The 23,238-nt window shown below is 48.1% G+C and overlaps 1 long non-coding RNA gene across 2 annotated transcripts in view; it reads left to right on the top strand.

The window, feature by feature from the left end:
- Positions 1 to 22,720, top strand: part of LOC140422782 (uncharacterized) — a 175,201-nt gene extending 152,481 nt beyond the window's left edge. Inside the window, exons 1-3 of one of the 2 annotated variants that reach the window (XR_011947602.1) lie at positions 15,080 to 15,293; positions 19,040 to 19,180; positions 21,793 to 22,720. This is a non-coding gene — a long non-coding RNA (uncharacterized lncRNA). Of the gene's footprint in view, positions 1 to 15,079; positions 15,294 to 19,039; positions 19,181 to 21,792 lie in introns of those variants that run through there. The other variant, XR_011947603.1, reaches the window with a different exon arrangement.
- Positions 22,721 to 23,238: the final 518 nt, after the last annotated feature.

The raw sequence follows: 23,238 nt of genomic DNA, 5'->3' as shown, positions 1-23,238 counted from the left end.
AAAGTTGAATTAAATGAAAGGGCTAAACAAGGGAAAAATAACTTAGATTCAAGGCCATTTAAAGAGCACTAATTGGGATGTGAACTTGTGTGAATGTCAAGGTTGAGGCATGGTTGAGATGCGCTCCTGTTTTGAAGGTTCTTTTTAACGCGCTGTCTCATCTCCCAAATGAAAAATGGCCACTTGGGTGTCGTAATAAAGGGTAGTTGTCCCATGGAACCAATTTCAACAACAGCCAGTGCCTTCAGACAACCTGAGGAAAAAACTGGAATGGATTTAATGGAACAAATAAAACAAAGCCCTCAGTTGACTTGATAGAGTGTTTTCTGAACTTTGCATGTTTGAAGTTTGCAGTTGGCACTTCAGAGGGAAAGGACTAGAAGGCGACATGGAAGTACTTCTGTTAACATGCTGAGTAGATTGAAATGCCAGAGGCTCCGCTTCCTCTTTTGTCTTCTGCAACAGAGTGTAGTTTCAGGATAAGGCCGTCACTTTCTATCTGAGAAAGACACAGACAGCTGAACAATTTTTTCCAAGGCACAACCTCATCGCTGGTGAGGCGACACAAACTGGTATTACCTTGTTCACATCTCTTGAGCCATGAGGTTACAGTAGGAGAGAAGTAACAGAACACAGTACATTTTGCATCAGCTTCTTCACTTATCCGTGTGGCAGCTATTTTGCTAAATCCATGACATAAATTATTGACTGTTGCAATGGTATTGGTTACGGAACGTATCTGTTATGGAAGTCTTTGTAGCCTTCTGCTCTTAACAGCAAGTCTTCATTAACTAGTTGTAATTATATATATATATATATATGTATATATATATATATTCGGTGTCGGGTATAGGCAAGGAGCTACCTCCATGTTTATATCTTAACACGTCTCTCAACACAACACTGATCCTATATCTGGGTCATGTGCCTTCTTACATCACTGTACTCAGTCCCACATTAGACCCGTCCACTACATTGACCATAATAAAGCTACACTTTGCAGTTTGTCTTGAATGATCAATGGGTGAATTCACCATTTGATGTAGCTTTGAGAAACACCAACCAGAAAGGCCATAGCTTCTAAATCTGGTAGTTGATCAGAGCCAAGATAGAAGTTTGGGGTTTCATTTGACCACACCACTCCAGCATTAATAAACAAGTCAGGGCACCTACTTTTACTTGAAGGTGTTTATGGGAGAGGTGAGGACAGCATGTGATGCCTTCAATAGCTAAATAGCCTGTCACACTCGCTGTTTCTGAAATCAGACATGCGCGAAGTGCAGAAGAGCAGACATAGAATTAAAACCCAACAAGAGTCCCCAGCAAGAGTCATTGTTATCAGGGAGGAAGGAAGGTGAGGCGTACCTGTAATTAAAACCAATACAGTCCCTCATCATAGTATAGTGTTGCAGTATGATGCTGCAAATTTGTCCTGTGCTGCTATAGAAGGAGGGCACAGAGCATTCTTCCTCCTTGCTGTATTCTCAATCTCCAGATTGCCGCTGATGGAAAAAGCTTAATAGAAACAAAATGATTTCCTATGGAAAAGGAAGAAAAATTACAGAGACCTGTGAGATCAGTGACTGTACTCCTACCTTGCAGTTTAGAGCACCATTTGCTGGACTCGGAGAAAACGTAAGCCTCGAAAGGTATAGAGGAATTCGTGCAAAGATTGGTCAACAGTTGGAATGGTCTTTTGGTGTACATAATGGAGGTAAAAGATCAGGGTCATTAGAAGGTTTATTTAACATGATAAGGGAATGGAAGAAGACAGGAGCAAATTCTCTCACCTGCATTGATTTTTTTATCTTGTAATTGTTAATCTCAGTTCGGCTGGCAACAGGATGGCTAGAGTGAGATGTACCAAACTGCTGTTACAAAAGTGCTACTTTGTTTATATACTTTCATGGGATATGAGCATTGCTGGCAAAAAACTGTTTAACCAGAAAAGGTGGTAATATGTGGAATTGGTGGTGAGAGCAGTGGTGTGCCACTATGTAAGGTGAGGTTAGAGAGTCTGTGGAAAAGTGGTGAAGTGGAATAGGAATAATAGAAAAATTACAATTTTTAGGGGCACAGTTTAGCCTGGGGAATGATATAGCTGGATCACAGGTGGGAGTGCAGCCCATTGCAGTTGAAAAGCCAATGTAGAGGCTGATAGTATTGTGGTTAGCACTATGGCTTCACAGCGCCAGGGTCCCAGGTTCGATTCCCGCCTTGGGTCACTGTCTGTGCAGAGTCTGCACGTTCTCCCCGTGGTTGCGTGGGTTTCCTCCGGGTGCTCCAGTTTCCTACCTGGCCCGAAAGACGTGCTATTAGGTCATTTGGACATTCTGAATTCTGCCTCAGTGCACCCGAACAGGTGCCAGAATGTGGCGACTAGGGCTTTTCAAAGTAACTTCATTGCAGTGTTAATGTAAGCCTACTTGTGACAATAATAATAATAGTAATTATTATTATTATTATTATTATTATTATTAATGGAAAATCAAACAACAGAGATGTTGCAAGAAGTATATCTGGGAGTGTTTCCTGATGGTGTGGTTACACAATCACAAATCCACAGGCTGAGACAGGAGGAGTGCCGATAGGGAGGCTGAGATTGAATTATCAGGAACCATATTTGATTAAATGCTTCGAAAAGAACAAGAGCAGGTGGTGAATGAAGCAGATGTCTTAAGTTCAAGCAAATTGGTTGAATTACAACAAAAAGATTCAAAGCTAAAGAAGTTATACCAGAAAGCATATACTGAAATGGAATCTGAGTGTATACCGGATTGGTATTACATTAGAAATAATGTAATTAATGAGAAAATTGAGACATTTACATATTCAAGCAGATGAGAAATGGGCAGAAGTTGATCAAGTGGTATGACTGGTGGGTTATAGAAAGGAGGTACTGTGGATAGCACATGAGGTTCCAGTAAGGGGTCATTTAGGAGTGAGGAAAACGCAAGCAAAAATACAACAAAATTTCCATTGACGTGAACTGCATAAGGATGTAGTTGAATTTTGCAGTACATGTCTCACATGTCACGTGACAGGGAACCCTCAGGCGGTAATCAAACCAGCACTTTTAATACCCATGCCCGCATTGGGGAACCATTAAAAACAAGATTTAGTGGGCCTTATCAGATCGAAAGGGAAGTGAGTGAGGTGAATCATTTGACGAGAACGCCAGTCGGAATGAGAACTCATAGAGTGTGTCCGGTTAAAATGCTAATAAGTCATTTTGATAAAGAAGGAAAGAAGGACAAAGTGTTAGTCATTGTAACTCTGGGAGAAGAGTTAAATTCAGACAATTCTGAATTTGACATTTCTCAAATTAAATTGGAAAATGAGAAAACATTCACAAACTGGGATAAATTATTGAGTTAACCTCTAGAGGAAAATCAAAATGTCATTACAGTCACATAGAACTGACGGGGGGGATAACGTGGATGCACAAAGTAATTAAGCGAGATGCAGGTATTGAAATGAAATGAAATGAAAATCGCTTATTGTCACAAGTAGGCTTCAAATGAAGTTACTGTGAAAAGCCCCTAGTCGCCACATTCCGACACGTGTTCGGGTAGGCTGGTACAGGAATTGAACCGTGCTCCTGGCCTGCCTTGGTCTGCTTTAAAAGCCAACTCTTTAGCCCTGTGCTAAACCAGCCCCTTAAAACAGCATGGGAAATGCTGTTCCCATTAAACACACCAATGCAAGCTTAATCCATTAACGACAGCACAGGTACAAATTGAGATGGCTGATTTACGTAAACACAAAACAGTTAAATGGAAGACAAAAGGCTAAGAAGCAATTGGCATGTGAACTTCGTCTAGCAGGAGGCACCTGGAGGGGCTCTGGTCAGAGGTCTTTCCTGGGATGGGGGTCGTGTGACTTGTCTTCCCTCTATAGCGTTGAAAACCTTTGATGTCTCTTCCAGTAGGTCAAGTTCAAAGATTTGTCAGGTGAAGGTAAAATTCTTCCCTCTGATATGTTGGCAATCTTTAAAGTGCTTTTTTCATATTCAATTATATTCCTCTTTAATTTTTTCAAGTCTATGGGTATGCTGAGAAGCATGAAAGCTTTGGGCTGTATTGTTTACATTCAATTTCATGGTCCATTACCTTGACAAGTCTCTTGATTGACAGGTCCAGACTATTTCAAAGGAGGGTATAGCTTTGTTTGTTTTGATAGCCCTTCACGCCCATTAACTCAAAGTGCTTCCTCTTTTCAGCAGATGTTGTTTCTAACTGCAGTTTTTTCATAGAGGCTTTTTCCTTTTTCTAAAGTGCTTCCTGGAAAGACCAGGCGCTCTGGCTGACTGTTTTTTTTTAATAGTGAGTCTTTTGCAACCACTTATGCCAGATCAGCATGCCTGTACTGGAGGTTGTTTTCAGCCATTGAAGAAGCTGGCACAGCTCAAAAATTAAAGACCAAGAAATCGTCAAAGAGGACCTTCTCACAGCCACCATTTAATTCTCTGGATAGACGTTATGACTACTTTGGGATTGGGAATCCTTTGGAGCCCCCGAGTGATCAGGGATATGGCTGGACAGTGCCCTGGCACTGTCACCTGGCACCTTGACAGTGCACTGCCAGGGTGCAATTATCAGGGTGCCAGGGGAGTAGTGTCAGGTAGACATTGCCAAAGGATGCAGCCTGAAGGGTGTAGGGCCTTTGGTGATCCCATAGCGGTATGACTCTGTCTTGTAGGGGATGGGGGATAATCATAGAATCATAGAATTTACAGTGCAGAATGAGGCCCTTTGGCCCATCGAGTCTGCACTGACCCTTGCACAGAGCACCCCACTGAAGCCGATCCCCTCCCCGTAATCCAGTAACCCCACCTAACCGTTTTTGGACACTAAGGACAATTTATCATGGCCAGTCCACCTGACTTGCACATCTTTGGACTGTGGGAGGAAACCGGAGCACCCGAAAGAAACCCATGCAGACATAGAGAACGTGCAGACTCCGCAAAGACAGTGACCCAAGCTGGGAATCGAATCAGGGACCCTGGAGCTGTGAAGCAACTGTGCTAACCACTGTGCTATCGTGTTGCCCTAATAATGCCTCTGAATGATGGGGGGGGGGGGGGGGGGCAGGGTGTCAATTATGCCTCCAAGTGGGGCAGGGGCAATGATGCCTCTGACTGGTCTTGCTGGAGACATGGATGGCACTAGACAAATATACAACTCTGCTGGAGCACTATGTAAAAGTTGCATTCGGTAAGCTGAAGTTTGGCCAAAGTGATGCAAGTGATTCACTCGATTTTGCGTCGCATTTTGTCTCACAGCAAAGCCAGACTATCAGTAGGTCAGTGCATTTTTGTACATAATGTGTGGTTGGCTGGATAACATTTTAGTTACCTTGGGATTGATGAGGATAAAGCCACATATGCCAAAGTTAGGAGGCATATTATAATCTCTTCAAAAACACCATCATGAAACACATAAAGTTCAGTAAACATACCGAGAGAGACGGGTAAAGCATTGGCGCTTTTATTTACAATTTGTACAGACTGGCAGAATACTGTAAACACATTAAGCTGAAAGAGGAGTTAATTGGCAACAGAATATTTGTTGAAGTAATCGAAGATGCATTATCAGATAAGTTGCAGTTCCAGGAAGACTTGGTTCTGGCGAGATGATTAAATTAGGTAGGCAAGCTCAGGAGGCAGAACCAATCGGTAGTCAGTGGAGAGAGAGAGAGAGAGAGAGAGCCCAAATCACAAAGTAACAGATACAGTTGAATTTGTCAGACATAAAAAAAATGAAAGTAGAGAAATGGAGACACATGCGGAATGAAAAGCTATTAATGGCAGCAGCCCAAGACTTACTGGGCAGGATTCTCTGCCGGCGGGATCCTCCGTTCCACCGGCAGTCCACTCACGCATGCGGACTTCCCGACGACTTGTGGGTGCCCACAATGGGAAACCCCATTGGCCGGCTGCAGGGCCGGAGAATCCCACTGCCGGCGGGGGTGCGCTGCACCAGAAAACAGGTACTGCGGGAAGGAGGATCCCGCCCTATGTTTCTGCTGTGGAAGAGAAAGGCACAGTCATGGGAATAATCTCACCGAAGATGTGCAATGCCATTGGTGTAAAAAGATGGGAAGCCAGGAAATGGGATGATAATTTGCAAGGATGATGGAGTCAAAGGTAGATTGAGATGAGGGTGATTTTTTATTTGATTTATTATTGTCACATGTATTAGTATACAGTGAAAAGTATTGTTTCTTGCATGCTGTACAAACAATGCATACCGTACATAGGGAAGGAAGGAGAGACTGCAAAATATAATGTTACAGTTCTAGGAAGATGTAGAGAAAAGATCAACTTAATACGAGGTAGGTCCATTTAAAAGTCTGATGGCAGTAGGGAAGAAGCTGTTCTTGAGTCAGTTGGTACGTGACTTCAAACTTCGGTATCTTTTTCCTGACGGAAGAAGGTGGAAGAGAGTATGTCCGGGGTGCGTTGGGCCCTTAATTATGCTGGCTGCCTTTCCGAGGCAGCAGGATTTGTAGACAAGTCGATGGATGGGAGGCTGGTTTGCGTGATGGATTGGGCTACATTCACAATCTTTTGTAATTTCCTGCAGTCTTGGGCAGAGCAGGATCCATACCAAGCTGTGATACAACCAGCACGGTAGCATTGTGGATAGCACAATTGCTTCACAGCTCCAGGGTCCCAGGTTCGATTCCGGCTTGGGTCACTGTCTGTGCGGAGTCTGCACATCCTCCCCGTGTGTGCGTGGGCTTCCTCCGGGTGCTCCGGTTTCCTCCCACAGTCCAAAGATGTGCAGGTTATGTGAATTGGCCATGATAAATTGCCCTTAGTGTCCAAAATTGCCCTTAGTGTTGGGTGGGGTTACTGGGTTATGGGGATAGGGTGGAGGTGTGGACCTTGGGTAGGGTGCTCTTTCCAAGAGCCGGTGCAAACCCGCTGGGTCGAATGGCCTCCTTCGGCACTGTAAATTCTATGAAATCTATGAAACAACCAGAAAGAATGCTTTCTATGGTGCATCTGTAGAAGTTGGTGAGAGTGGTAGGTGACATGCCAAATTTCCTTAATCTTCTGAGAAAGTAGAGTCATTAGTGGGCTTTCTTAACTATAGTGTCGGCATGGGGGGACCAGGACAGGTTGTTGGTGATCTGGACACCTAAAAACTTGAAGCTCTCGACCCATTCTACTTCGTTCCCATTGATGTAGACAGGGACAAGTTCTCCACTACGCTTCCTGAAGTCGATGACAATCTCCTTCGTTTTGTTGACATTGAGGGAGAGATTATTCTCATCGCACCAGTTCACCAGATTCTCTGTCTCATTCCTGTACTCTGTCTCATCATTGTTTGAAATCTGACCCACTACTGTGGTGTCATCAACAAATTTGAAAATCAAGTTGGAGGGGAATTTGGCCACACAGTCATAGGTGTACAAGGAGTATAGTAGGGGGCTGAGGACACAGCCTTGTGGGGCACCGGTGTTGAGGATGATCGTGGAGGAGGTGTTGTTGCCTATCCTTACTGATTTTGACCTGTGGTTAGAAAGTTCAGGATCCAGTCGCAGAGGGAGGAGCTGAGGCCAAGGCCACGGTGTTTAGAGATGAGTTTTGTAGGAATGATGGTGTTGAAGGCTGAGCTGTTGTCGATAAATAGGAGTCTGACGTAGGTGTCTTTGTTATCTAGGTGTTCCAGGGTAGAGTGCAAGGCCATGGAAATGGCGTCTGCTGTGGACCTGTTGCAGCGCTAGGCAAACTGTAGTGGATCAAGGCAATCCGGGAGACTGGAGTTGATTCGTGCCATGACTAACCTTTCGAAGCACTTCATGATGATGGATGTCAGAGCCACTGGACGATAATCATTAAGGCCCGCTGCTTGGCTTTTTTTTGGTACAGGCATGATGGTCGTCTTCTTTATGCAGATAGGGACCTCAGATTGTTGAAAAGAGAGGTTGAAGATGTCTGCGAGTACCCCCGCCAGCTGATCTGCACAAGACCTGAGTGCCCAGCCGGGTACCCCATCCGGGCCAGTGGCTTTCCAAGGGTTGACCTTCGAGAAGGCTGCTCTGATGTCTGCAATGGTGATCTCAGATACAAGTTCATCCGAGGCTTCTGGGGTGGAGGGCTTGCACTCGCTGACGTCTTGTTCAAAGCGGGCATAGAATGCGTTGAGCTCATCAGGGAGGAGTGCATTGGAGCCGGTGATTTCACAAGCCTTCATCTTGTAGCCCGTTATGTCTTGCAGACCTTGCCATAGTCGGCAGGGGTCCGTGTGGCTAGCCTGGGACTCGAGCTTGGTCCGGTACTGTCTTTTGGCATCTTTGATGGATCTCTTTAGATCATATCTGGCTTTCTTGTAGAGGTCAGTGTCGCCGGACTTGAACGCCTCAGACCTAGACTTCAGCAAGCAGTGGATATCCCTGTTCATCCAGGGTTTACAGTTGGGAAACACGCGGATTTGTTTCTTTGGCACACAGTCTTCTACACACTTACTAATGAAGTCAGTTACTGTAGTGGCATACTTGTTCAGGCTGGTCTCAGAGTTTTTAAATACTGACCAGTCCACTCACTCTAAGCAGTCCCGTAGGAGATATCCGATTCCTCAGACTAACATTGCACGACTTTCTTTGACGGATTCTCCCGCTTCAGTTTTTGCTGATAATCCGGGAGCAGGAGCACAGCCTTGTGGTCAGATTTGCCAAAGTGTGGGTGGGCGATAGAGCGGTAGGCATGTTTGATATTTGTGTAGCAGTGGTCCAGGATGTTTGGGCCTCTGGTGGAACAGGTGACGTTTTGGTGGTAATTTGGTTGTCCGCTCTTGAACTTGGCCTGATTGAAGTCCCCAGCTACAATGAACAAGGACTCGGGATGTTTCGTTTCAAGGCTATTTGTGATGGTGAATATTCTGTCCAGTGCGATTTTCACGTTCGCAAGGGGTGGGATGTAAACTGCCTTCAGGCTAACGGAGCTGAACTCCTGCGGAAGGTGGTAGGGGCAGCATTTTAGTCTTAGGTATTTGTAGCGCACAATGACTTACGAGAGAGACGAGTAGTGATGAAGTCGATGAGGCTTTATTAAGCGAGACTTGTCCCCAGCAGTTCAGCAACAGAATGAAGCGGCGGGGAGAAGCTCGGGTTCTTATACTCCGCCTTCAGGGCGGAGCCAGGAGTCGACAGCCAACCAGGACCCGGGATCTGTCAGCCAATAGCATCACGGCTTCACAGTCCCACATGACCCCTAATACATACCACCACATTCACCCCTTGTTAAAAAGGAACCCGGCGGGGTGGTGGTTCGCATGATGGTAGGGGTTTACAAGGCTGGTCCTGGGAGGAAAATTACGGGCATGTTACAACAGTTTTAGCCCTACACTGGGCTATGTACAAAGTTTGTGAAACTATTTACAATATTAGTAAGACAAAAAAATTTTTTTGTTACAATCCAACAACATTCTTGGTGTCACGCCGATGCCACGAGTCGAGCGGGCGGTCTGGTCTTCCTCGTCGATCGCCTCAGCCCCGGTGGTGGTGCAGGTGCTTGTTCAGGCGTTGTCGTCTCCGGGAGCGATTCGGTGTTCGTTCCTGTTTCACTCCTGGGCGGGCACGGGAGGACGACCGATCCTCCCGGGAAGGGGGTGGTCGCGGGGTGCGCCGGTGGTAGGGAGGGGATGATCGGTGTCGGGGGGGGTGTGTGTTGCCGGCGGGCGCCAGGTCCCGCAGGGAGACCGTGTCCTGTCGGCCGTCGGGGTACGCCACGTAGGCGTACTGCGGGTTCGCGTGGAGAAGGTGAACCCTCTCGACCAACGGGTCCGATTTGTGCGCCCGCACATGTTTCCGGAGCAAGATGGGTCCTGGGGCCGCCAGCCAGGTCGGCAGCGACGTTCCGGAGGAGGACTTCCTGGGGAAGACAAGGAGGCGCTCATGAGGCGTTTGGTTAGTGGTGGTACACAGCAGCGACCGGATGGAGTGGAGAACGTCCGGGAGGACCTCCTGCCACCGGGAAACTGGGAGATCCCTGGACCGTAGGGCCAGTAGGACGGTCTTCCAGACCGTGCCGTTCTCCCTCTCTACTTGCCCGTTACCCCGGGGGTTGTAGCTGGTCGTCCTGATCGAGGCTATGCCCTTGCTGAGCAGGAACTGGCGCAGCTCGTCACTCATGAAGGAGGACCCCCTGTCGCTATGGATATACGCAGGGCAACCGAACAGTGTGAATATGGTGCCAAGGGCTTTAATGACTGTGGCCGCGGTCATGTCAGGGCAGGGGATGGCGAATGGGAAGCGGGAGTACTCGTCCACCACGTTCAGGAAGTATGCGTTGCGGTCGGTGGAGGGGAGGGGCCCTTTGAAATCCAGACTGAGGCGTTCAAAGGGACGGGAAGCCTTGATCAGGTGCGCTCTATTCGGCCTGAAAAAGTGCGGTTTGCACTCCGCGCAGATGTGGCAGTTCCTGGTGACTGTACGGACCTCCTCCACAGAGTAGGGGAGGTTGCGGGACTTTCTGAAATGGTAGAACCGAGTGACCCCCGCGTGGCAGAGGTCCTCGTGGAGGGCTTGGAGACGGTCTATTTGTGCGTTGGCACATGTGCCGCGGGATAGGGCATCGGACGGCTCGTTCAGCTTTCCGGGACGGTACAAGATCTCGTAGTTGAAGGTGGAGAGCTCGATCCTCCACCTTAAGATCTTGTCATTTTTAATTTTGCCCCGCTGTGCATTATCGAACATGAAGGCTCCCGACCGTTGGTCGGTGAGGAGAGTGAATCTCCTGCCGGCCAGGTAATGCCTCCAATGTCGCACAGCTTCCACTATGGCTTGGGCATCCTTTTCCACTGAGGAGTGGCGGATTTCTGAGGCGTGGATGGTTCGGGAGAAAAAGGCCACGGGTCTGCCCGCTTGGTTAAGGGTGGCCGCCAGAGCTACGTCGGATGCGTCGCTCTCGACCTGGAAGGGGAGGGACTCATCGATGGCGCGCATCGTGGCCTTTGCGATATCCGCTTTGATGCGGCTGAAGGCCTGGCGAGCCTCTGTCGATAGGGGGAAGGTAGTGGTCTGTATTAGCGGGCGGGCCTTGTCTGCATACTGGGGGACCCACAGGGCGTAATATGAAAAGAACCCCAGGCAACGTTTCAGGGCTTTGGAGCAGTGGGGGATGGGAAATTCCATAAGGGGGCGCATGCGTTCGGGGTCGGGGCCTATTATCCCATTGCGCACTACGTATCCCAGGATGGCCAACCCGTTTGTGCTAAAAACGCACTTTTCCTCGTTGTATGTGAGGTTCAAGGCGTTAGCGGTCTGGAGGAATTTTTGGAGCTTGGCGTCGTGGTCCTGCTGATCGTGGCCGCAGATGGTTACGTTGTCGAGATACGGGAACGTGGCCTGCAACCCGTGCTGGTCAACCATTCGGTCCATCTCCCGTTGGAAGACCGAGACCTCGTTCGTGACACCAAATGGGACCCTTAGGAAGTGGTATAGACGCCCGTCTGCCTCGAAGGCTGTGTACTTGCGGTCACCTGGGCGGATGGGGAGCTGGTGGTAGGCAGACTTGAGGTCCACGGTGGAGAAAACCTTATACTGGGCAATCCGATTTACCATGTCAGATATGCGGGGGAGAGGGTACGCATCTAGCTGTGTGTACCTGTTGATGGTCTGGCTATAGTCTATGACCATCCTTTGCTTCTCCCCGGTCTTTACTACTACCACCTGGGCTCTCCAGGGACTATTGCTGGCCTGGATTATGCCTTCCTTCAGCAACCGCTGGACTTCAGACCGAATAAATATCCGGTCCTGGGCGCTGTACTCTCGCTCCTAGTGGCGACGGGTTTGCAATCCGGGGTGAGGTTTGCAAACAAGGACGGCGGTTCAACCTTGAGAGTTGCGAGGCCGCAGATAGTGAGTGGGGGTATTGGGCCGCCGAATTGAAATGTTAGGCTCTGCAGGTTACACTGGAAATCTAATCCCAGTAATGTGGGCGCGCAGAGTTGGGGAAGGACGTAGAGCCTGTAGTTTTTAAACTCCCTCCCTTGCACCGTTAGGTTCGCGATGCAGAACCCTTTGATCTCTACGGAGTGGGATCCTGCAGCTAGGGAAATCTTTTGCGTACTTGGATGGATGGTCAGAAAACAGCGTCTTACCGTGTCTGGGTGAATGAAACTTTCGGTGCTCCCGGAGTCGGTCAAGCATGATGTCTCGTGTCCGTTGATCAGCACCGATGTTGTCGTCGTCTGGAGCGTCCGGGGCTGTGATTGATCCAGAGTCTCCGAAGCCAGTCGTGGTCGTAGTGTCGCGGCGTCTTCTTCGGACCCCGTGGAGCCGTCGATGCTGGGGTCCTTTGTTGTCATCCAAGATGGCGGCGTCCATGAATCGCACGTGGCCGGGGGTGGACAAAATGGCCGCCCCCATGGATCGTACGTGGTCGGGGTGGACAAAATGGCCGCCCCATGAGTCGCACGTGGCTGGGGGGTCACAAGATGGCGGCGCCCATCCTCCCCTCGTGGTGCCCGGGACCCAAAATGGCGGCGCCCGCGGGTCGCACATGGGGCGCTGGGGGGGTTGGAGAGCGTTTGGGCTATGCTGGGCTCGTTCTTTTCCGGGGATTGCGGCGACCCCCCGGGACCGGCACAATGGCCCTTCTTGCCGCAGCTTTTACAAATAGCTGCGCGGGCCGGGCGGCGCTTCCGGGGGTGTTTCGCTTGCCCGCAGAAATAGCAGTGGGCCCCCCCGGGATGGTCTGGCGCTTTAACCGCACAAGTCTGTGAGGGAGGGGGGGGTTTGTCGCGACGGGGGTCCACGGAGCCCAAGGGGCTGCCGCGCGGTCGGGGCCGTAGGCGCGGGCATTTTGCGAGGCCACATCTAGGGAAGCTGCAATGGCCCGTGCCTCTGAGAGTCCTAGCGACTCTCTTTCTAAAAGTCTTTGGCGGATTTGGGGAGAGTTCATACCTGCCACAAACGCATCGCGAACTAGCATGTCCGTGTGTTCGATCGCGTTCACCGGCGGGCAGCTGCAGCCCCGTCCCAAAATTAGCAGCGCGGCGTAGAATACTTCTAGCGATTCTCCGGGACTTTGCCGTCTCGTTGCGAGTTGGTAGCGCACGTAGACCTGGTTCACGGGGCGAACGTAGATGCTCTTCAGTAATGCGAGTGCCGTCGGGAAATCCTCTGCGTCTTCTATGAGAGGGTAAATTTCCGGGCTTACCCTCGAATGCGGGACCTGCATTTTCTGGTCTTCTGTGATCCGGCCGGGGGCCGTTCGGAGGTAGCCTTCAAAACATGCTTGCCAGTGTTTAAATACTGCTGCCGAGTTCGCTGCGTGGGGGCTGATCCGCAGGCATTCCGGGGCCATCCGGAGCTCCATAGTCCTTTAAGCTCGCTTAATAAATTGTAGCGCACAATGACTTACGAGAGAGACGAGTAGTGATGAAGTCAATGAGGCTTTATTAAGCGAGACTTGTCCCCAGCAGTTCAGCAACAGAATGAAGTGGCGGGGAGAAGCTCGGGTTCTTATACTCCGCCTTCAGGGCGGAGATAGGAGTCGACAGCCAACCAGGACCCGGGATCTGTCAGCCAATAGCATCACGGCTTCACAGTCCCACATGACCCCTAATACATACCACCACAGTATTCTAAGTCTGGGGAGCAAAAACCCGCCAGCGGTTGATGACAGCGGTTCAAAGAAAAGAAGGACAACACCTGAAGAGAGAGTACCTTTGACAATATTGGCTAACTTGGGGACTAGGATTGAAAGTTCGGTGATTGTCAGTTAAGTTTGAGGAGAATCGATGAAACAGGAAATAGGTCCTATGATTATGGAGGGGCATTACTCCGTAAACAACCTCTATTGTGTTTGTCTTGGATTTTCTTGATGGAACAGGGAGAACTTCACATTATATTTAATCCTTGTTTTGGTTGAGCTGCTTGCAAGTTTTGTGCTTGGATTCTTGCCCATTACAAACTGCTTTGAGTCTGCCTCAAGCTCATTTCCCGTAGGACGCTTGTAAGCAGCTGACAATTGAGAAACAGCCCTGAATGAAGGCAGGCTAAGAGAATCTTTTATTGTAATTGAATTTTATTAAACAAAAACAATGAATGTATAAAATACAACGGCTGAAAGGGTAAAAATACAGAGTTCTGTACTGAAGAATTGTTGCTTGAGGGTATCCAAAACAAAGGGAAAGGTCACCAAACGTCAATAATCAATTATTGACCATGAATGTTTGGTGGAATTTTGTGAATTCATTGCAGTCAATTATCAGCTCCTTGTATTCAATAGCATGGCGTTGGTGGTGAAAGGAAGGTGCTCAGGAAACTCTCGCATACCTTTTCCACAGCAATGCCCTTGTGTAACTGAGTGGCCAGCCTGGCCTGTAGGCTAAGCTCGGGGACAGGTCTGTTTTGGCAGTTAATGATGGGTGACCTGTTAATTTCACCAGGCAGCCTGTTCCGGAAAACGTTTGAAGTATGGAACATTTGTACAAACAAGCAGGGCTGACAGCCAGGCCGAGGTCATGTTTGAAAGCCTGAAATATGAACACTCCCTCAATTCAGCTTTGGTATTCCAATCTCAGCCTCACACAATCCTCAGCTTTGACCCTCACACTTCAAAAAAAAAAAATCAGCGTTAATTTCATTGAAGTTCATTGATCTGAACTTCCAGTTCAAAGTATAGATTTAATAATTTAGACTAATATTAAAATTTTATATTATTTACCTTTTATCGTACTCTGGCATTCAAAGCATTCAGATCAGCCACAATGTTAACAAGGTTTTAAGGGGACATTACCTTCATTGTCAAGGTGGGACGAAAGTTACGGAACATTATTAAATTATTACTGTTTTTTGAGCTTTCGCCACGTCTGCGATACAAACTGCATCATTGTGCAGAGAATCTGTCAATCAATGACCACAATATCAAATGGCTGTGAATGAAGTCCACTTGTGTCACTTTAAATGGTGTTTTTCCACAAGTGGGTTTGAGTCTGCAGCTAATCATTTGAACCACGTCTTTAATTTTCAACTCATTGATTTGACACTCCCCTCTTGCTGAAATACAGTTATAGCTAAAGGAACACACAGATGTTTACAGTTCAAAAAGACACCATTCAGCTTATTATGGATCAGGATTTCCTTTGGCGCCCTGCTGCTGTGGCGCCGTAACATTGTCAGAAATGTGTCAGAAAACCCATTCACGTGTGAAAACCAGCAGCTGCTGTGCCTTAATGTGCTTTCCTCTGCTGCAAACATGTGCTGTTCGCCATTGTTCTTTGCTGTATTTCGGTAGATTTTGGAAGAATCTGAGAGGCTCCAGAGCCCTGGAGGTAATGTCCAAGGAACATAGCAAGGTAGCAATTAAAAACAGCAAATGCTGGAAATACTCAGCAGGTCAGGCAGCATCAATGGAGAGGATAGGAATAAATGTCTCAGGCCAATAATGACCCTATTCCAGGAAAGGGTCATCGATAAGCTGAAATGTTAACTCTGCATTTGCTGTTTTTATTTCTTATTTCCAGCATCTGCAGTATTTTCAATTTTTATTAGTACAGAAAGTTAGCACGTAGATAAAGCAAGCAATGAAGAAGGCAAATGCCATATTGGCCTTTATTGAAAGGAGGACTGGAATACAAGGATAAGAAAGTATTGCTACAATTATACAGGGCTTTGGTGAAGCCGCATCTGGAGCAATGTGTGCAGTTTGGATCTCCGTATTTAAAGCAGGAGGAATAATTTGCCTTGGAGGTGGTGTTACAGTGAATGACCACTAGATTGGTTCCTGGGATAAAAGGGTTGTCCTATGGTGAGAAACTGAGTATATTGGGCTTGTACTCTCTGGAGGTTTGAAGCGTGAGGCACGATCTTATTGAAACATACAAAGATTTGAAGAGGTTTGACAGAGTAGACATTGGGGGGAGATCATGCCGCGCCGGTTGGGGGCCGTTGGCAGCGGCCCCCCCGGTAATTCTCCGGGCCCCGATGAGCCCAGCGGCCGTCGTTTCCTGGCCAGTCCCGCCGGCATGAAATTGACATGGTCCACCCTGGCGGGACCTAGCTTGTTGGCCATCGAGCAGGGTCCTCGGGGTCGTGGGGGATCTGGCCCGGGGGCGCCCCCATGGTGGCCTGGCCCGTGATCGTGGCCCACCGTTCTGAAGGCGGGCATGTGCCATAGGGGCACTCTATCCCTCCACACCGGCCTCTGTAAGGCTCCGCGATGAACGGCGCGGAGAAGAAACCCCCTGCGCATGCGCCAGAACACGCCGGCGGTTCTGCGCATGTGCCAACACGTGCCGGCCCACGGCGGCCCTTCGGCACTGGTTGGCGTGGTGCCAACCCCTCCAGCGCCGGCCTAGCCCCCGGAAATGTGGAGGATTCCGCAACTTCCAGGCGTCCCGGCGCCTGAGTGGTTCACACCGCTCTTGGTGCCGGAGCAGGCCACCCCGCCAATTCCGAGAGAATCCCGGCCTCTGGCTTCAGAGGGAGCGATTTTATCTACTCTTTTCCAGTAGGGCTTCAGATGCCTGTTGTGTTTCTTTTCTTCCTGCTTGTTTTTTTCTCCCTTTTGGCTGAGCCAGTTTTTAAACTCATTTTTGATTTGATTTGAGTTATTATTGTCTCATGTATTAGTATTCAGTGAAAAGTATTGTTGCTGGCATGCTATACAGACAATGCATACGTACATAGGGAAGGGATGGAGAGACTATAGAATGTAATGTTACAGTCATAACTAGGGTGTAGAGAAAAGATCAACTTAATACGAGGTAGGTCCATTCAAAAGTCTGATAGCAGCAGGGAAGAAGCTGTTCTTGAGTCGGTTGGTACGTGACCTCAAACTTTTGTATCTTTTTCCTGACGGAAGGTGGAAGAGAGAATGTCCGGGGTGTGTAGGGTCCTTAATTATGCTGATTGCCTTTCCGAGGCAGCGGGAATTATAGACAGAGTCAATGGATGTGAGGCTGGTTTGCGTGATGGAGTGGGCTACATTCATGACTTTTTGTAGTTTCCTGCGGTCTTGGGCAGAGCAGGATCCATACAAAACTGTGATACAACCAGGAAGAATGCTTTCTATGGTGCATCTGTAAAAGTTGGTGAGAGTTGTAGCTGACATGCCAAATTTCCTTAGTCATCTGAGAAAGTAGAGTCGTTGGTGGGCTTTCTTAACTATAGTGTCGGCATGGGGGGACCAGGACAGGTTGTTGGTAATCTGGACACCTAACTGTACAGTTTTGTATATTCCGGAAGGGAATTCAATTCGCATGTGTTGTATCCATTGTTGCAGTAATCCCACTTTTTTAATCTTTCATCTCAGAAACCTTATGGCACATTTGTGAGATAAAACTCAACAAGAGATGGGGTTGTTTCATCCTCCGGAGGAGATTTTGAGTGTCTAGTGGGGTGTAACATGCCTGGTAGCAGTTCCCATTGTCAACACAGAATTCCAGTGAACTAGAAGTCCGGCACTTTGCATTTTCAGTGCTTTCCCTTCAAGCGTCTCTCTTTGAAGTGGATCTTGGTACCCCCAGGTGTGAAATTCCCTGTAATTCTCAGAGCTGCGTGGCATGGTTGCACAGTGGTTAGCAAGCTGCCTCACAGAGCCGAGGACCTGGGTTCGATCCCGGCTCCGGGTCAATGTCCGTGTGGAGGTTGCACATCCTCCCCATGTCTGCGTGGGTCTCACCCCACAGTCCAAAGGATGTGCAGGGGTAGGTGGATTGTCCACACTAAATTGCCACTTAATTGGGGGGAAAAAGATGTTTAAAGCTCTGAGCTGGTCTGCAGTGCGATCCGTTTAGGAACTTTCCAGAAATGTAGTAATGTACAATTCCAGGCATCAAGTGACTGCATGGGCGGGATTCTCTGATATCGGCGCGATGTCCGCCGACTGGCGCCAAAAATAGCGTGAATCAGTCCAGCATCGCGCCGCCCCAAAGGTGCGGACGTCTCCGCATCTTGAGCGGCCGAGCCCTCACCTTGAGGGGCTAGGCTCGAGCCGGACTGATTTCTGCCCCCAAATTGTGATTTTCCGGCACTCCTACTATTCTCAGGCCTGGATGGGCCGAGCGGCCTGCCCAAAACGGCGGGTTCCCCCCGGCGCCGTCCACACCTGGTCGCTGTCGGCGGGAACGCTGGGGGGGGGGGGGGGGGGGGGCTGCCTGCGGGGGGGTGAGGGGGGATTCTGCACTGGGGGAGGGGGCCTCAAATGTGGTCTGGCCCGCGATCGGTGCCCACCGATCGTCGGGCCTTCCTCTCTGAAGGACGACCTCCTTTCTTCCGCAGCCCCGCAAGATCCATCAGACATCTTCTTGCGGGGCGGACTCGGAGAGGACGGCAACCACGCATGCGCGGGTTGGCGCCGGCCAACCCGCGCATGCGTGGGTGTTGCCAGTTATGCGGCGCCGGCCGCGTCATGTATGCAGCGGCGCTTTTATGCGGCGCCAAGGCCTGGCACGCGTAAATGACACGGTGCCGCTCCTAGCCCATTATCGGGCCCTGAATCGGTCGGGATAGGGGCCGTTTCGCGCCGTCGTGAACCTCGACGGCGTTCACGACGGCGCGAACACTCTGCCTCCATTTCGGAGAATCCCGCCCCATGTTCTTAAATCTTAAGTAATGGAGGGTTGTGACCTGTGGGCTGGAAAGACAAACTCTTCATCTGGCAGCTGTCCAGGAAGAATGGGAAGATGTTGCCGAGAAAACATGACCATTGTCTGTGGTCAGGCCATAGTACCACACCATAAAGCACTGAACACTTTTCGAAGACTGCCTGCTAATGTTATTTCATTCTAGTCCTCTGGTTCAGCATGTTGGCAACAAACACTTTCATTCTCACATGGAATATTTGATCATCACTCGGAATCTTTTAGCCGACCTTATACGATCGCAAGAAAATCCCTATTGATGCATGACACACCTTTCATGGTCCCAGGAAATCTCGCATTGATGGGTTGTAGCACCCAGAAGACTGCATCGCATCTGCTTGCATGCGTCACATTCTCGTAATCTTGTTTCAGTAGACATGGAGCAATGGCAGAGTTAAGGAAACAAGTTATAACCAGTCTATTTAAAATTGCAGAAAAAAGCAACTGACGACTCTAAGGAGAGATTGGAAATCAACATCAACTGTTATTACCTGAAGCTACAAGCCCACCTGGAGGAATTAGCAATATAAATAGTGAGCCACCACTGTATTAAACCATCGAAGAGGAACATGAAGGTAGACAACTCCAGGCCAGTTTCCATTATTGCTTTTATATTTCCCTGGAATGAATTTGTTACTTGGTCAGGCATTCTGTTAAGAGGAAATGGAGAAAGCATCATAAAGTCGGTGCAAGTTATATATTGACTAGGGAACTTTACTACAACTGTATTACAGATTTTAATGAATTCTTCTTTTCACTGTGTTTCAATAGGTACAGCTGAAGGGCTGTAGCTCATAAAACCTGAACCTAAGGGTGACAGCCACCTCATAGCACAGGCACCATTTCTGCCTGAAAAGGGCATATTTAGAGTTGGAGTTATTATTAGAGGTAGATCAAGGAGCACCAGGTGAAATATAAGGCAGTAGTATGAAAGAGCAAGTGAAAATAGGAGCAGAAACAAGATGGCCCTGAGTGCTAACTTGAGGTCACCGTCAAATGCCAAGAACTGATGCCATTCAGATCAACATGGAAAAGAATGCTGCTACTGAGCACTCCTCCTGGCAAATCGTTCAGTTTGAGAGCATACTTGCTGGTATTAAGAACATAAGAACTAGGAACAGGAGTAGGCCATCTGGCCCCTCAAGCCTGCTCCGCCATTTAATGAGATCATGGCTGATCTTTGTGGACTCAGCTCAACTCTCCGGCCCGTACACCATATCCCCGAATCCCTTTATTCTTTAGAAAGGTATCTATCTTTTTCTTAAAAACGTTTAAAGAAGGAGCCTCAACTGCTTCACTGGGCAAGGAATTCCAGAGATTCACAACCCTTTGGGTGAAGAAGTTCCTCCTACACGCCGTCCTAAATCTACTTCCCCTTATTTTGAGGCTATGCCCCCTAGTTCTGCTTTCCCCGACCAGTGGAAACAACCTGCCCGCATCTATCCTATCTATTCCCGTATAATTTTATATGTTTCAATAAGATCCCCCCGCATCCTTCTAAACTCCAATGAGTACAGTCCCAGTCTACTCAACCTCTCGTCATAATCTAATCCCCTCAACTCTGGGCTCAACCTAGTGAATCTCCTCCGCACTCCCTCCAGTGCCAATATGTCCTTTCTCAGGTAAGGAGACCAAAACTGAACACAATACTCCAGATGCGGCCTCACCAACACCCTATACAATTGCAGCATAACCTCCCTAGTCTTGAACTCCATCCCTCTAGCAATGAAAGACAAAACTCGATTAGCCTTCTTAATCACCTGTTGCACCTGCACACCAACTTTTTGCGACTCGTGCACCAGCACACCCAGGTCCCTCTGCACAGCAGCATGTTTTAACATCTTACCGTTTAAATAATAATCCATTCTGCTGTTATTCCTCCCAGTAGTATGGAAGACTCCTGCACCCAAATCTATGCAATGGTGTTTAACAGTTGTGGTACCTCCAGGGGCATCTGTAATGGAGTTCTCCATGGCAGAGATAAAAACTCAGCTGCAGGATCTTGTAGGAATATCATCACTAACACAATAGGGACTTTGATGCGTTGAATCAATACCTGGACGTGCTGAAGTCTTCGTGCATGCAGCTGGCATGAGATACTGAAGGAATGGACAGCAGGAAGAATAACTACAATGAGGGAACTATAGTTGCATCTTTCAAATAACCTTAGCAAAACCACAAAGTAGCAGTTGCAGGGCACATTTTCGACCTTTGCAAGGAGAACAGAGCCACCAGAAATCTATCAGAACGTTCATAAAACAGCCATTTCCTTCCCTCACTAGAGTACCTGGAACGAGCACTAGAATAACCTGTAGGATATACGCTCAACAAAAATTTGCATTTATATTGCACTTTAATGTGATGTAAGAAATGTTGCACAAATTGGCATCGCAGTCACAAAGGAGTAACACCAATCTAAGACACACTGAGCAGAGGAGGAAATCAGCAGTGGTGTTTGTTTTCGGGTCAGAAATACACCTCTAGTGGGTAGACGGATTGAAGATTTTCACAAGGCTGAGCCATTAATTAATATGGATTCCTGTCCAATTAGAGTCAGTGGAGGTGGGAACAGAGTTAGGTCAGATGAAGTGTGTGACTGATTTAGACTTCCCTCAGCAATAATCACAAAGGCTGTTGGTTGCCCCTTGGTAAAAATGTGTTGAATGTGTTAAAACTACCCACAGCAGTGAGGGAAGTGAGATGTCACGGGAGCAACAGAAACCTGGCAGCCACTTCACTATTGCCGAACTGGATCTAATATTGGAGGCCCTCTTCCCAGGAGGCAGCAGATCACTAAGTAGCTCATTGAGGTATCTTCTTAATGTGCCTACCTATTGTTTTCCTCTAAATCCTCATGTTGAGCGATTTGTCAAAGGTTCACTCTTTTCACGTAATGTCCCTCCCTCATTTAAATCTGCCCCCATCACACCTCTCCTCAAAAAAAACAACCTTTGACCCGGCAGTCTTTGTAAACTGCAGCCTCACCTCCAAACCTCCCTTTTCTCTCCAAAGACATGAACGTGTTATCGCCTCCCAAATCCATTCCCATCTTTCCTGGAATTCCATGTTTCAATCCCTCCAATCAGATTCCTGACCTTGCCACAGTACTGAAACTGATCTTAACAAAGTTACAAATTACATGCTGTGTTACTTGTCAAAGTTAAACTTCCTCTCCTTGTCTTCTCAGGATTTCTGCAGCCTTTGACACAGTTGACAGCACCATCCTACTCCAACGCTTCAGCACTGTCGTCCAGCTCAGTGAGACTGCACACTCTCATAATCCCATTTATGTCTATCTGATAATACCCAGAGAACCACATGCAATGGCTTTTCCCTCTGCTCCTGTACCGTTACCTCCCATGTCCCCAAGGATCTATCCTTGGCCCCTCCTATTTCTAATCTCCTCGTTGCTACATCATCTGAATGTATAGGGTTAGTTTTCACATGTATACTGATAGCATCCAACTCTACCTCACTACCAGCTTTCTAAACTCCTCTACTCTTGCTGAATCATCAGTCCTTTTACCTGACATTCAGTAATGGATGCACAGAAATGTCCTCTAATCAAACATTGGCAAGTGTGAGGGGATTAAGGCCTCAGCCTGTATGTTATTTTCTGAACTAGATTTAGATATCCTCATATAGATATAGATAACTGCAGAGTGTGGTGAACTCAGCCCAACGCATCACACAAGCTTGCCATCCTCCCATTGATTCTGTATACACCGCCCGCTGTCTCAGAAAGGCAGACAGCATTGTCAGAGAACCCTCACACCCAGGCTTTGCTCTCTTCCAGACCCTCCCATCAGGCAGAAGATACAGAAGTCTGAAGATCCGCACATCCAGTCATTGGAACAGCTTCTTCCCCACAGCTACTAGACTCCTCAACGACTCTCCCTTGGACTGATCTGTTCCCTGTAAGAACACTATTGACAATGCCCTATGCTGCTCCTGCTTGGCCTTGTTCCGCACTGTAACCAATCACTATTTGTTGATGCATCACTGTCAATGTACTCTGTTGATTATTCTTTTGTCAGCTATGTACATACTGTGTACGTTCCCTTGGCTGCTGAAAAATGCTTTTCACTGTACTTCGGTACATGTGACAATAAATATCAATCAATCAATCAATCAATCATGGATATTTTTTTTTAAATTTGTTTTTTTAATAAATTTAGTGTGCCCAATTCATTTTTTTTCCAATTAAGGGGCAATTTAGCATGGCCAATCCACCTACCCGTCACAACTTTGGGTTGTGGGGGCAAAACCCACGCAAATACGGGGAGAATGTGCAAACTCCACAAGGACAGCGGCCCAGAGCCGGGATCGAACCTGGGACCTCGGCGCCGTGAGGCAGCAGGCTAACCACTGTGCCACCATGCTGCCTTTCAAAAATGTTAATAACTGGTCAAAGACCTTTTAAAATGGCTGAATCTACATCTGTTTGTGACAAAAGGTAGCCTTGTGGATAGCACAATTGCTTCACAGCTCCAGGGTCCCAGGTTCGATTCCGGCTTGGGTCACTGTCTGTGCGGAGTCTGCACATCCTCCCCGTGTGTGCGTGGGTTTCCTCCGGGTGCTCCGGTTTCCTCCCACAGTCCAAAGATGTGCAGGTTATGTGGATTGGCCATGA

The sequence above is a fragment of the Scyliorhinus torazame genome, chromosome 5 (assembly GCF_047496885.1).
Source record: "Scyliorhinus torazame isolate Kashiwa2021f chromosome 5, sScyTor2.1, whole genome shotgun sequence".
NCBI classification, from domain to species: domain Eukaryota; kingdom Metazoa; phylum Chordata; class Chondrichthyes; order Carcharhiniformes; family Scyliorhinidae; genus Scyliorhinus; species Scyliorhinus torazame.
The sequence above is the reverse complement of the archived record's forward strand: the minus strand, read 5'-3'. Positions and strand labels throughout refer to the sequence as shown.